The sequence below is a fragment of the Coptis chinensis genome, chromosome 5 (genome assembly GCF_015680905.1).
Source record: "Coptis chinensis isolate HL-2020 chromosome 5, ASM1568090v1, whole genome shotgun sequence".
Lineage (NCBI taxonomy): Eukaryota > Viridiplantae > Streptophyta > Magnoliopsida > Ranunculales > Ranunculaceae > Coptis > Coptis chinensis.
The window spans coordinates 80,904,860-80,914,485 of record NC_141460.1 but is presented as its reverse complement, the minus strand read 5'-3'; the positions used below and the strand labels follow the sequence as shown (position 1 = coordinate 80,914,485).

General features: G+C 34.8%; 1 long non-coding RNA gene and 1 pseudogene across 2 annotated transcripts; both read right to left on the bottom strand.

The window, feature by feature from the left end:
• Window positions 1-468: 468 nt before the first annotated feature.
• Window positions 469-1,496, bottom strand: LOC147499232 (uncharacterized). Its single transcript, XR_015194440.1, has 2 exons — window positions 901-1,496; window positions 469-806 (listed from the first exon to the last, which is right to left on the bottom strand). It is a non-coding gene; the product is annotated as an uncharacterized LOC147499232 (long non-coding RNA).
• Window positions 1,497-6,022: 4,526 nt separating this feature from the next.
• LOC147499231 (mitochondrial fission 1 protein A-like) lies at window positions 6,023-7,491 on the bottom strand (annotated as a pseudogene). Its single transcript, XR_015195756.1, has 4 exons — window positions 7,290-7,491; window positions 6,762-6,900; window positions 6,524-6,645; window positions 6,023-6,372 (listed from the first exon to the last, which is right to left on the bottom strand). The product of XR_015195756.1 is annotated as a mitochondrial fission 1 protein A-like (transcript).
• Window positions 7,492-9,626: the final 2,135 nt, after the last annotated feature.

The following is a 9,626-nucleotide window of genomic DNA, read 5'->3' as shown; positions in this document are numbered from 1 at the left end:
TATAATTGTTCGATTCCGAAGAGACCTCCATAGAAACACGATCACCTCCTTTGTAGACATATTTGTATAAATATTTGACGCTTTTTATGCTAGAGCATATCTCGACATTGATATGACAATCATATTTCTTTAGGAACCAGGGATTGTAAGGAACTACCCACCGATTATCGATCTCCTACGTGCCGTGATGAAGACGGACAATCAACTCGGCCATTGTTTCTCCGTTGATATATCGGATAGGAATCAGTGCTTTGCAGTGTAACACTTGCAAAATCCTTTGGAAAGTTTTTTTTGCATTTTCCATCCTTCATGCAAACGCAAGATGGATTCAAACTCCCACACGGCACGTGAATCATATGCTTCAAGACAATGTTAAATAACTCAGGCTCTATAGATGGATCTGGAATTTCTGCACGAACTAATTTGTTATAGTCATCAGGAGTACGTAGTTTGCCGATTCATCAAATATTATAAGAAAATGAGCATGCGGTAAGCCCCTCTTATGAAATTCAATGACATGTACATGTGCAATCACTTTACCCAGTACATGGTGGTTGAACAAATCTTTCTTCAGCTCTTCGCACTTGGCTCGAAACACTCTAGTTGTTACATCTAGCCTGTCTTGTGCTGTTTGTCCAGGATGCAATCTTTCATTGACTTCATCCTAGTTTGGATTGCAAGTCATTGTAAGGAAGATGTCGGGTTTGCCAAATTTCCGAACCAAGCCATTGCATCGTGATATCTTCTGTGCATATCACGGGGACTACCAATGTATGATGTAGGTAAAATAGTCCTTCTTCTGTTACCTAAAAATTTAATAATGTTAATAACAATAATGATAATAATTATTACAATGATAAAATAATGAAACAAATAAATCTAAGTTAATAACAAACGTACTCGAAGATGTTTCTCCAGCAACGACGGAGTCATGTAAGCCCTGGTATAGCTCAGCGCGAAGATTGTCCTGATTATCCCGTATATATCTCAGTTGTTAAGTAGAGATTTTGACATATTGGTCAACAACATATTGTTGAAAAAGCCTTCCACCAATAAGAAATAGGGAGTCGACTTGTTCTCTGATCTGAAGGATAAACCGATGTCAAAAGAAAGTAAATAAATTAATTGATAAGTGTGAAGTGGAAGTAAATAAGCTACACATAAGATTTTTAAAATAAAAATTATAGGAACCTGTAACATATAGGAGTAGAATTCACGACAATTTATCCGGCGTGAGTCATTGCGAAATATATTTAAATCCAAACCAAAACTACCATAAGGCAGTAAAAGTGGATACTGAAGAGGATCATAAAATCCAGTAGTATCAGGCACATTAAGTAAATTACCAGACCGTGTCTCGACAATGATATCTCTGTCACCCATATCAGAAGGTTCATCAGGACCGACTAAGATAGCAGCAACTTGCGATGAAGTGGGCATCGCATAGCGATGTCGTTCAACAGAGCTCTCTTTTATCTGTAGTCGAATGTTATCTATGTCTGTGCATTGTGAAACTTGTCGGAGCACACTAACAAAAGGATTGCATCTATCTAGTACATACTTGAGAATTGCGAGGATCTGTCTATCAAGTGAAATACTCTCAGAAAGTCTGTAGTCTAGCTCATTGTCTGTGTCATATATATATATATCTACAAGTATCTTGGTCTATTACCAGCTTCAGGCAATAGACTACCAATTTTATGGTATATAGATCCCAGTGCTCGATAAGTATAAACACCATCTCTTCCATTAGCAAAGTTCTCATCAATATGTACACCCATTGACGTAAAGGCAAATACATGATTGTACCTTCTTATATTATCTCTGAAATATTTTCCTACATTGGATTGTGCCTTGTAAAGATACATCAATGGAGGAGGTACATGAGGTAATGGCAGGTTGACACATCCATTAAGACAACAGAACTCACGTGATTCATGAGGGTATAGTTTTGCCTGACAGTGGATGCAAGTACGCATGTTGCCTAAATGCATGCGCTGAAGAGGAGGCGAGTCGGTGAAGTCTCTAGCACAGTTGTAAAATGATCTTTACCTTTTGGATAGTCGTTTCGGCTGGTTTGATATATCAGATTGAACAACAGGGGGGGTCATATGTGATGGTATAATTAAATGAGCTTGGAAAACTCCATAGCAATAAATATATAGAACATAAAGTAAAGACATAGTGAGGTAAAAAAGAACCTGCGAAGTAGATAGGTACTGATCAAGGTCTTCATTCATACATATGACCTTCATCATATAGGTTCCAATCTCCAAAGATACTTGAATTCGAATTTTGGAACCCGCTAACAACGGGAGTGGAGATTGCTAAAGTAAGAATGCAATAAGATTAAATAATTAGCAAAATTGACATTAATCATATCCATTGTTTAGCTGAGAATACAGAGAGCTAACACACCTGCATTATTAATCATAACATTCATAGAACCTTGGCCAATATCCAAAACGGGGGTGTAAAGGTGATCTCCAATCCTAGATACTTATGACTCCAAGTGTCTTTGCAAAATGTTAAAAAGCTGAGATGTATCTAAGTTTTTGTAATCGATTGTTTGTCTAAAAAATATATATAAATAATTAAACAAAGATGAATAAATATGAATTCCAAGGTAATAGTAGTTGTTTGATGAAGTCTAAGAGGTGATGCAAAAAAGAAGAATTACGCAGTTCTGTAGTAAGTGTAGATGGTTGATCAAGGCCAAGTGAAAAACTATTATGCGAAATGGAATGAGGAGTTGGCTAAATTCATTATTGATGGAATTGGGGACTCGCTGACCTGCAAGACACGATAAGATAAGTGCCTGCGAGTAAGTCAAAGGACTAAACAAATAAATGTGTAAAAAACAATAATATAACAGTACATACATACCTGAATGATCAGATGTTAGTGAGTTTGCACGTTCCCTCTGAATTTCTAGTTGCTCCTCGGACATCATCTTGCGACACTCTATACTGATTTTGCCGTTGCTCCAACCGATCATCATTATTAGAATTAGATAATCGATCGACGCCCGAATTAGTAGCCATTATACACACACACACACACACACACACACACACACACACAACCCAGCTCCTAAAATGACCTTAAATAAGTACCAAATCTAAAACAATCACAATTTCACCTACAAAATGATTTAAAACCTAATCTTTTGTACATATGATCTACTAACCATAAAGAACATCTCTATAAAAATTCAACTCGTTTGACAATTTTTAACATTGGCAAAAGATGATTGCAAAAATTAGACATTTCTGGACCGTTAGATATTTTTCGAAAATGGACAACAAGTTTTATCTAAGTTAAAGGATATCAAACGAGTTGAATTTTTGTAGAGATGTTCTTTATGGTTAGTAGATCATATGCACAAAATATTAGGTTTTAAATAATTTTGTAGGTGAAGTTGTGGTTGTTTTAGATTTGGTCCTTATTTAAGGTCCTTTAGAAGCCGAGCTGTATATATATATACAAGCAGGTTCCGTTTACCATACTTTTTATACCATAGTTTATACCATGCCTAGGGGTGACTTCGGATCGGATTAACCTCCTTCGGAATTTTTCCAAAAAAATTTCGGAACCTAATATGCTAGCCAAATCCAATCCAATTTTTTTTTCGGATTCAAAATATATTTCCAATTTCGGAACTTTCGAACTTTCGGAATAACTCGGAAATTTCGAAATACTTGGTAAATTTTCAAAGATCTCTTTACTTTCAATTATTTTTGGAATATCATACGCCAATGTTCATTGTAGGGAGAGAAAACCATGTCCACAACACCAATGTACCAACAACAATACACACTTGTTTACTGAGAAAACTCATTTTCATTCAAATAAGTAATCTAAGAAAAAACGAGAAAAAAAACATGCAGCCACCAATAGCAAGCATTGCATTCTGTTGAGGTCTGGGTATTTGTAATGTTTCAATCTTTTTTCGTGTGTGGAAATTGAAGCGTGAAGTGTCTGCATAAATAATGGATTATGGTCTTGGACTCTAAGTAGCTTTACATAATATTCTATCTATTGGAATTTGGCTTTTGGATTGGTCTGGAAGTCATTGTATGACTCAATGACATTTTTTTTCATATCATTGTGTTATGGCAAACGGTGTAATGACAGTAGAGTGGTCCAATTCAAGTGGGGAAGTAGCGGTTAAGTATATATTTTCGGAATAAATTGGTAATAATATCGGAAATTTCGGAATTTTCGGATCGGATCGGATTTTAGAATTATATCCAAATCCGATCCAATTTTTTTTCGGAATTTTCGGAAATCGGAAAATCGGCCCATGAAAACTACACCCAGAGCCAGACCAATTTCGGATCGGATTTCGGAAAAATCGGAAATTCGACAAAAAGAGACACCCCTAACCATGCCCCACAACTTTACATACAACATGAATTATAACTTAGTTTTTTGTGGATGTGTTCAACTAGCCATGAAAATCACCTCTACAAATTTTCAGCTCATTTTATAATGTTTAAATATGTCAAAAGATGATTGCAAAATCGAAAAATCTGAGCCCTTTAAAAAAAATCAAAATTGAGAATGATTTTTAACTAGGTTAGAGATTTCTAAATAAGACCAATTTTTGTGAAGATGTTATCAATGGTTAGTAGATCATATCTACAAAGTATTAGCACTTAACTCATCTTGTAGGGAGGTGTGGTATAAATTATGGTATAAAAAATATGGTAAACGGAACTTATCTCACATCCCTTATTGTGCCACCCTTATTGTGCCACTCTTATCTCACATCCCTCCTGGCATAGTACAAAATATCCCGATATATCGCGATATTTGGGGATATCTATCCAGATTTTAGAGAAAGATATATAAATATCACGATATGTTCAGAGATATATACGACTGCAAATATCAGTGATATTTTGACGATATTTACTATATTTGTGATATTTGGGGATATTTTGTGATATTTGGAGATATTTAACGATATTTTGTATATATAACAATTTTATTTAATATTTATCATTATATTTCAAATAAATATAAATAATGTATCATGATATATCAAGAAATATCCACAATATCTACGATATTTGTCGATATTCTAGATATATCCACGATATTTGCATGTGAAACAATGTCAAATATCCCCAAAGAGAGGGATATATCCCACGATACATATCCAGAAATTGAATATCGATAAATATCCATATATCCTGATATTTTGTACTATGCCTCCTGGTCCCTTAGATTAGATCTCTTCTCAAGATCATCAGATCTAATTCACTCAAAAATCGCAAAATTTCAAAATTTCGCAGTATTTCAAAATCGAAAAAACGCGAAATTGGTTTGGAAAACTCATCTCGGTCTTCTTCTTCTCCACTCTAGAAACCAAACTTCTCTATCGATGACCAAGCTTCTCCGCTCCACGCGATGACCAACTCATTGAAGAGTATCTCATTAGGAGAATTCAAAATCGACCATTACCCGTCAACAATATCAAACAAATCAATGTTTATAAGCATAATCCATATGACCTTGCAGGTGCGTTTAATTTGTTTATTATCTTGGTTTTTTTTTTTTTTGTGAACATTTGTTTAGTATATTAATGCTTAAGTCATTAGTTTTATTAGCAACAAAATTAATCTGTGGATTGAATCTAGTCGATTTAAAAAATGAACTGATGTGCCTCTAGCTAGGAACTCATACCCCAAAGTTCCATTTATCATTTAAATTCAAACATATTACAGAGAAGTGAGAGATAGAGGAAAAGGAACAAGAAGAGCCTAATAAAAGAGCTGAAAATGTTATATTTTCTATTCCCCAAATCTATATAATCTTTTCTGCTACAAACCTAATGCAAACTAGAGTCGAGTGCTTACGAACTAGGGCTAGGCCTGCAAATATGTAGGGTCCAATCTGGGTGTCATGTCCAGAGATCATGCCCAACTAGTCCATAGCGGCAATGTGCTGCTGAGCATTCCGTCGAGTTAGATGTCTCACTACACAAGTCGATCCAACGAGACCACAAATGAAAAGGATCAGGTAATGCCATGTGGACCGTTTATGAGGGTCCACACAATAACAAGTCACTGAAAACATATCCAAAAGATAACCACATGGGTTTTGCTAATCATGTTAATATGCACAGTGAATACGGAGGGGGACAAATCATTTCTTGCGAGCCAGTGTTGCAGCAATTCCACCAACCACAAACCCTGCAGCAGTTGCAACAATGCCTATGCCGATCACACCATTTGCAACAAAAAGATTGCTCTCAGAACCGTGTCCATTATAGAGCAAATTAGTAATTATAAGTTTACCTTAAGCTATTTTGTCTTCAACTGTCTTCTTCAGGGTTAAGGCCTGCCTCCAATCAGGTGCGATCTGGAAAGTTGAGTCCATGAAAGGTTATTACAGCCGAGAAGAATAAAGCAAAGAGGCCAAGCTTAAAGTTTCTCATCCTAAACCTACAACAGGAGTATTCTAGCTGCATCATTTTGTGCAGCACCTAAAGTGAATAAATTAAAAAGAGCACCTCCAAGCTTTGTTCCAACAGATGCCTACTCCTTGAATAGTCACCACTCCTGAAATTCCCAACTGCCAGAAGATAAAGCTTCTCCCTCTTTTGTAGCGGACTACCTGGATTGACCAAAGAATCTGGAAAAACCAAGTTAGTAAGTCATAACATGATCGAAAGGAAGATTAGATCAGCACAAACATCCCAACACTATGAATGTCAATAAATGAGATGGAGTAGTGCTTATATGATAAACCTTCAAGCATGGCGAGCCCACGTTGCACATCTTCTGGTTGTTTAGAGTGAACAAGTGCCCACGATAACCTCATGATGCTCTCTTTCTTAATTTCATCTGAGGTACCATTTGTAACCTCTGCAACTTCTCTCTCGCAACCCTGTTAACCACTACAAAGGTAAACACAGGCAAAAGGAAAACAGAAAAAGGTACTCCTATAACATAAACAAGAATCGACATGGATTAAAAATAACTAAGTCCGTTCATTGCGTTAGACAGAAATAATTAACATAATGACCTCTAGCAAAAAAAAAAAAACTAATTAAGTATACGATGATATAAAAGTAGAAATTGTATGTTAGAATACTTTAGGTGTACTTCTTAAAAAATTAACCTTTTGTTCTTCTTCCTTTTTTCCTTCTTTTTTAAATCGACTAGATTCAATCCACAGATTAATTTTGTTGCTAATAAAACTAATGACTTAAGCATTAATATACTACACAAATGTTCACAAAAAAAAAACCAAGAAAATAAACAAATTAAACGCACCTGCAAGGTCATATGGATTATGCTTATAAACATTGATTTGTTTGATATTGTTGACAGGTAATGGTCAATTTTGAATTCTCCTAATGAGATATTCTTCAATGAGTTGGTCATCGCGTGGAGCGGAGAAGCTTGGTTTCTGGAGTGGAGAAGAAGAAGACCGAGATGAATTTTCCAAACCAATTTCGCGTTTTTTGGTTTTTTCGATTTTGAAATACTACAAAATTTTGAAATTTCACGATTTTTGAGTGAATTAGATCTGATGATCTTGAGAAGAGATCTAAGGGACCAGGAGGGGTGTGAGATAAGAGTGGCACAATAAGGGTGGCACTCTAGCCTAACCGATATACGGTTACCGATATATATATATATATATATATATATATATATATATATATATAGCCCGGCTCCTAAAAGACATTGTTAAGTAATTCAAGCAAAATTATGAACTTAAAAGTTGAATTAAGGGCCGATTTTTTGTACATATGATCTCCCCACCATGGAGAACATGCTCACAAAAATTTAGCTTATTCAAAGAAGTCTAACATTAGAACATGCTCACAAAACTTTTAGACCGTTAGATGAAAAGTTCAAAAATGAACACAAATGAACACTAATTTTTACATAGTTAGACATATCCAAATATTATGATTTTTTGTGAGAATGATCTTCATGGTGGGGAGATCATCTCCACAAAAAACTAGACTTTAATTTATTTGTATGTCGAAAATGTGGCTATAATGTGCGCATAATGAATGTGCCTCTCTCTCTCTCTCTCTCTCTATGTATATATATATATATATATATATATATATATATATATATATATATATATATATATATACGGTTTGTCTAGGGTGCCACTCTTAGAGTGCCACCCTTTATCTCACTCTCTTCATTTGAGCCGTCCGATCTAAGCCCTCTAGATCTCAAGATCTAATTCACCAAATTTACCGATATTTACCGATATTTCGATATTTCATCATCTTCTAAAAAAAAAAAAAACCCATCTTCACCAATACTCTCGGCTTCTTCTTCACCAATACTCTCTCTCAGCTTCTTCTTCACCAAAAAAAAAATCAACAAAAACCGATCTTCACCAAAAACCGATCTTCACCAAAAAAAACAGACCGATCTGTTTTTTATTAACAAAAAAATACCAAAAACACTTAAATTGGGTTGGGTTCTCTCTCTCTCTCGGCTTCTTCTTCTCCAATTTGAACCAAGCTTCTGGATTAAGGTATTTTCGAACATTTAATTCGTTCGATTTGTTGTTTAATTAGTAAACAACCCTTTTTTTTTTTGTTCCCTCCAATTGAAAGAAAGAGAGGAGGAGAATAAGTTAAAGAATAGACGTGTGAGAGAGACTCTTAATTATTAATATGGATATTTGAGAATTGAACTGGAAGCAAACTTTGTAGCAAAATAAGTGTCAAATTATCACTAGGTTCAGTGTACTGAAAAGAAAATTAAAGTTTCAATGATGAATTACATGACAAGATACAAAAGAGTAAACACAGTTTAGCTAAAAATAGATGTTGAGTTAAGTTACTATTAGAGAGAATAAATCATGGTTATTTTCATTATTGATTTTGAATTAATAATTTAGCGTAACGGAAGAAGTTATGCGAGAGGATTTTGCATTATAAACTCCTCGGCTACTAAGACAAATTTTAAAATGAAAGTATATTATGAATGCTAACCAATTTGCTGCATTTTTATTTTCTTCCTTTGCTTTTGGATTTTTTGTTTTGTTCGGTGAAAGAGAAAGAAAAAATGTTAAGGTTTGTACGTTTCATCACTCGTCACTAATGCTATACTCATCTTCACATTATCTATTATAAATTGATAATTATGGCTAAGCCTTAACTCTGCCATCCAACAGACATTTCTGTTTCAATATTAAGAATACATCCTCCAATCAATTCCATACATAGGACCCTGTTAGTAGTTGGTACTACTCAACAAACTACACAATCCTCTTTTGTGGAAGGAGTCGGGAAACAATGATTAGTTAAAATCAAGGTATTAAGATGATTGATATTTTTTGGTAAAGAAGTAGATGGATAAGTTTAACTGCATGTTTAAGCCCATACAATTAATAATAATACAATTCTTAGGACTTTGTTGAGGTTTCTGTCAGAGTTTTAAATTCTGTCAGAGTTTTGAACTCTGTCAGAGTTTTAAATTCTGTCAGAGTTCGGTGAACTAGCATATTCGGTGAGTTTTAAATTCGCCGAGTTCGTGAACTCGGCCGAAGTTCGTGAATTTCGTCGAGTTTTGAACTCGGCCGAGTTTTAAATTGTCGAGTTCTAAATTTCGCCGAAGTTCGTGAATTTG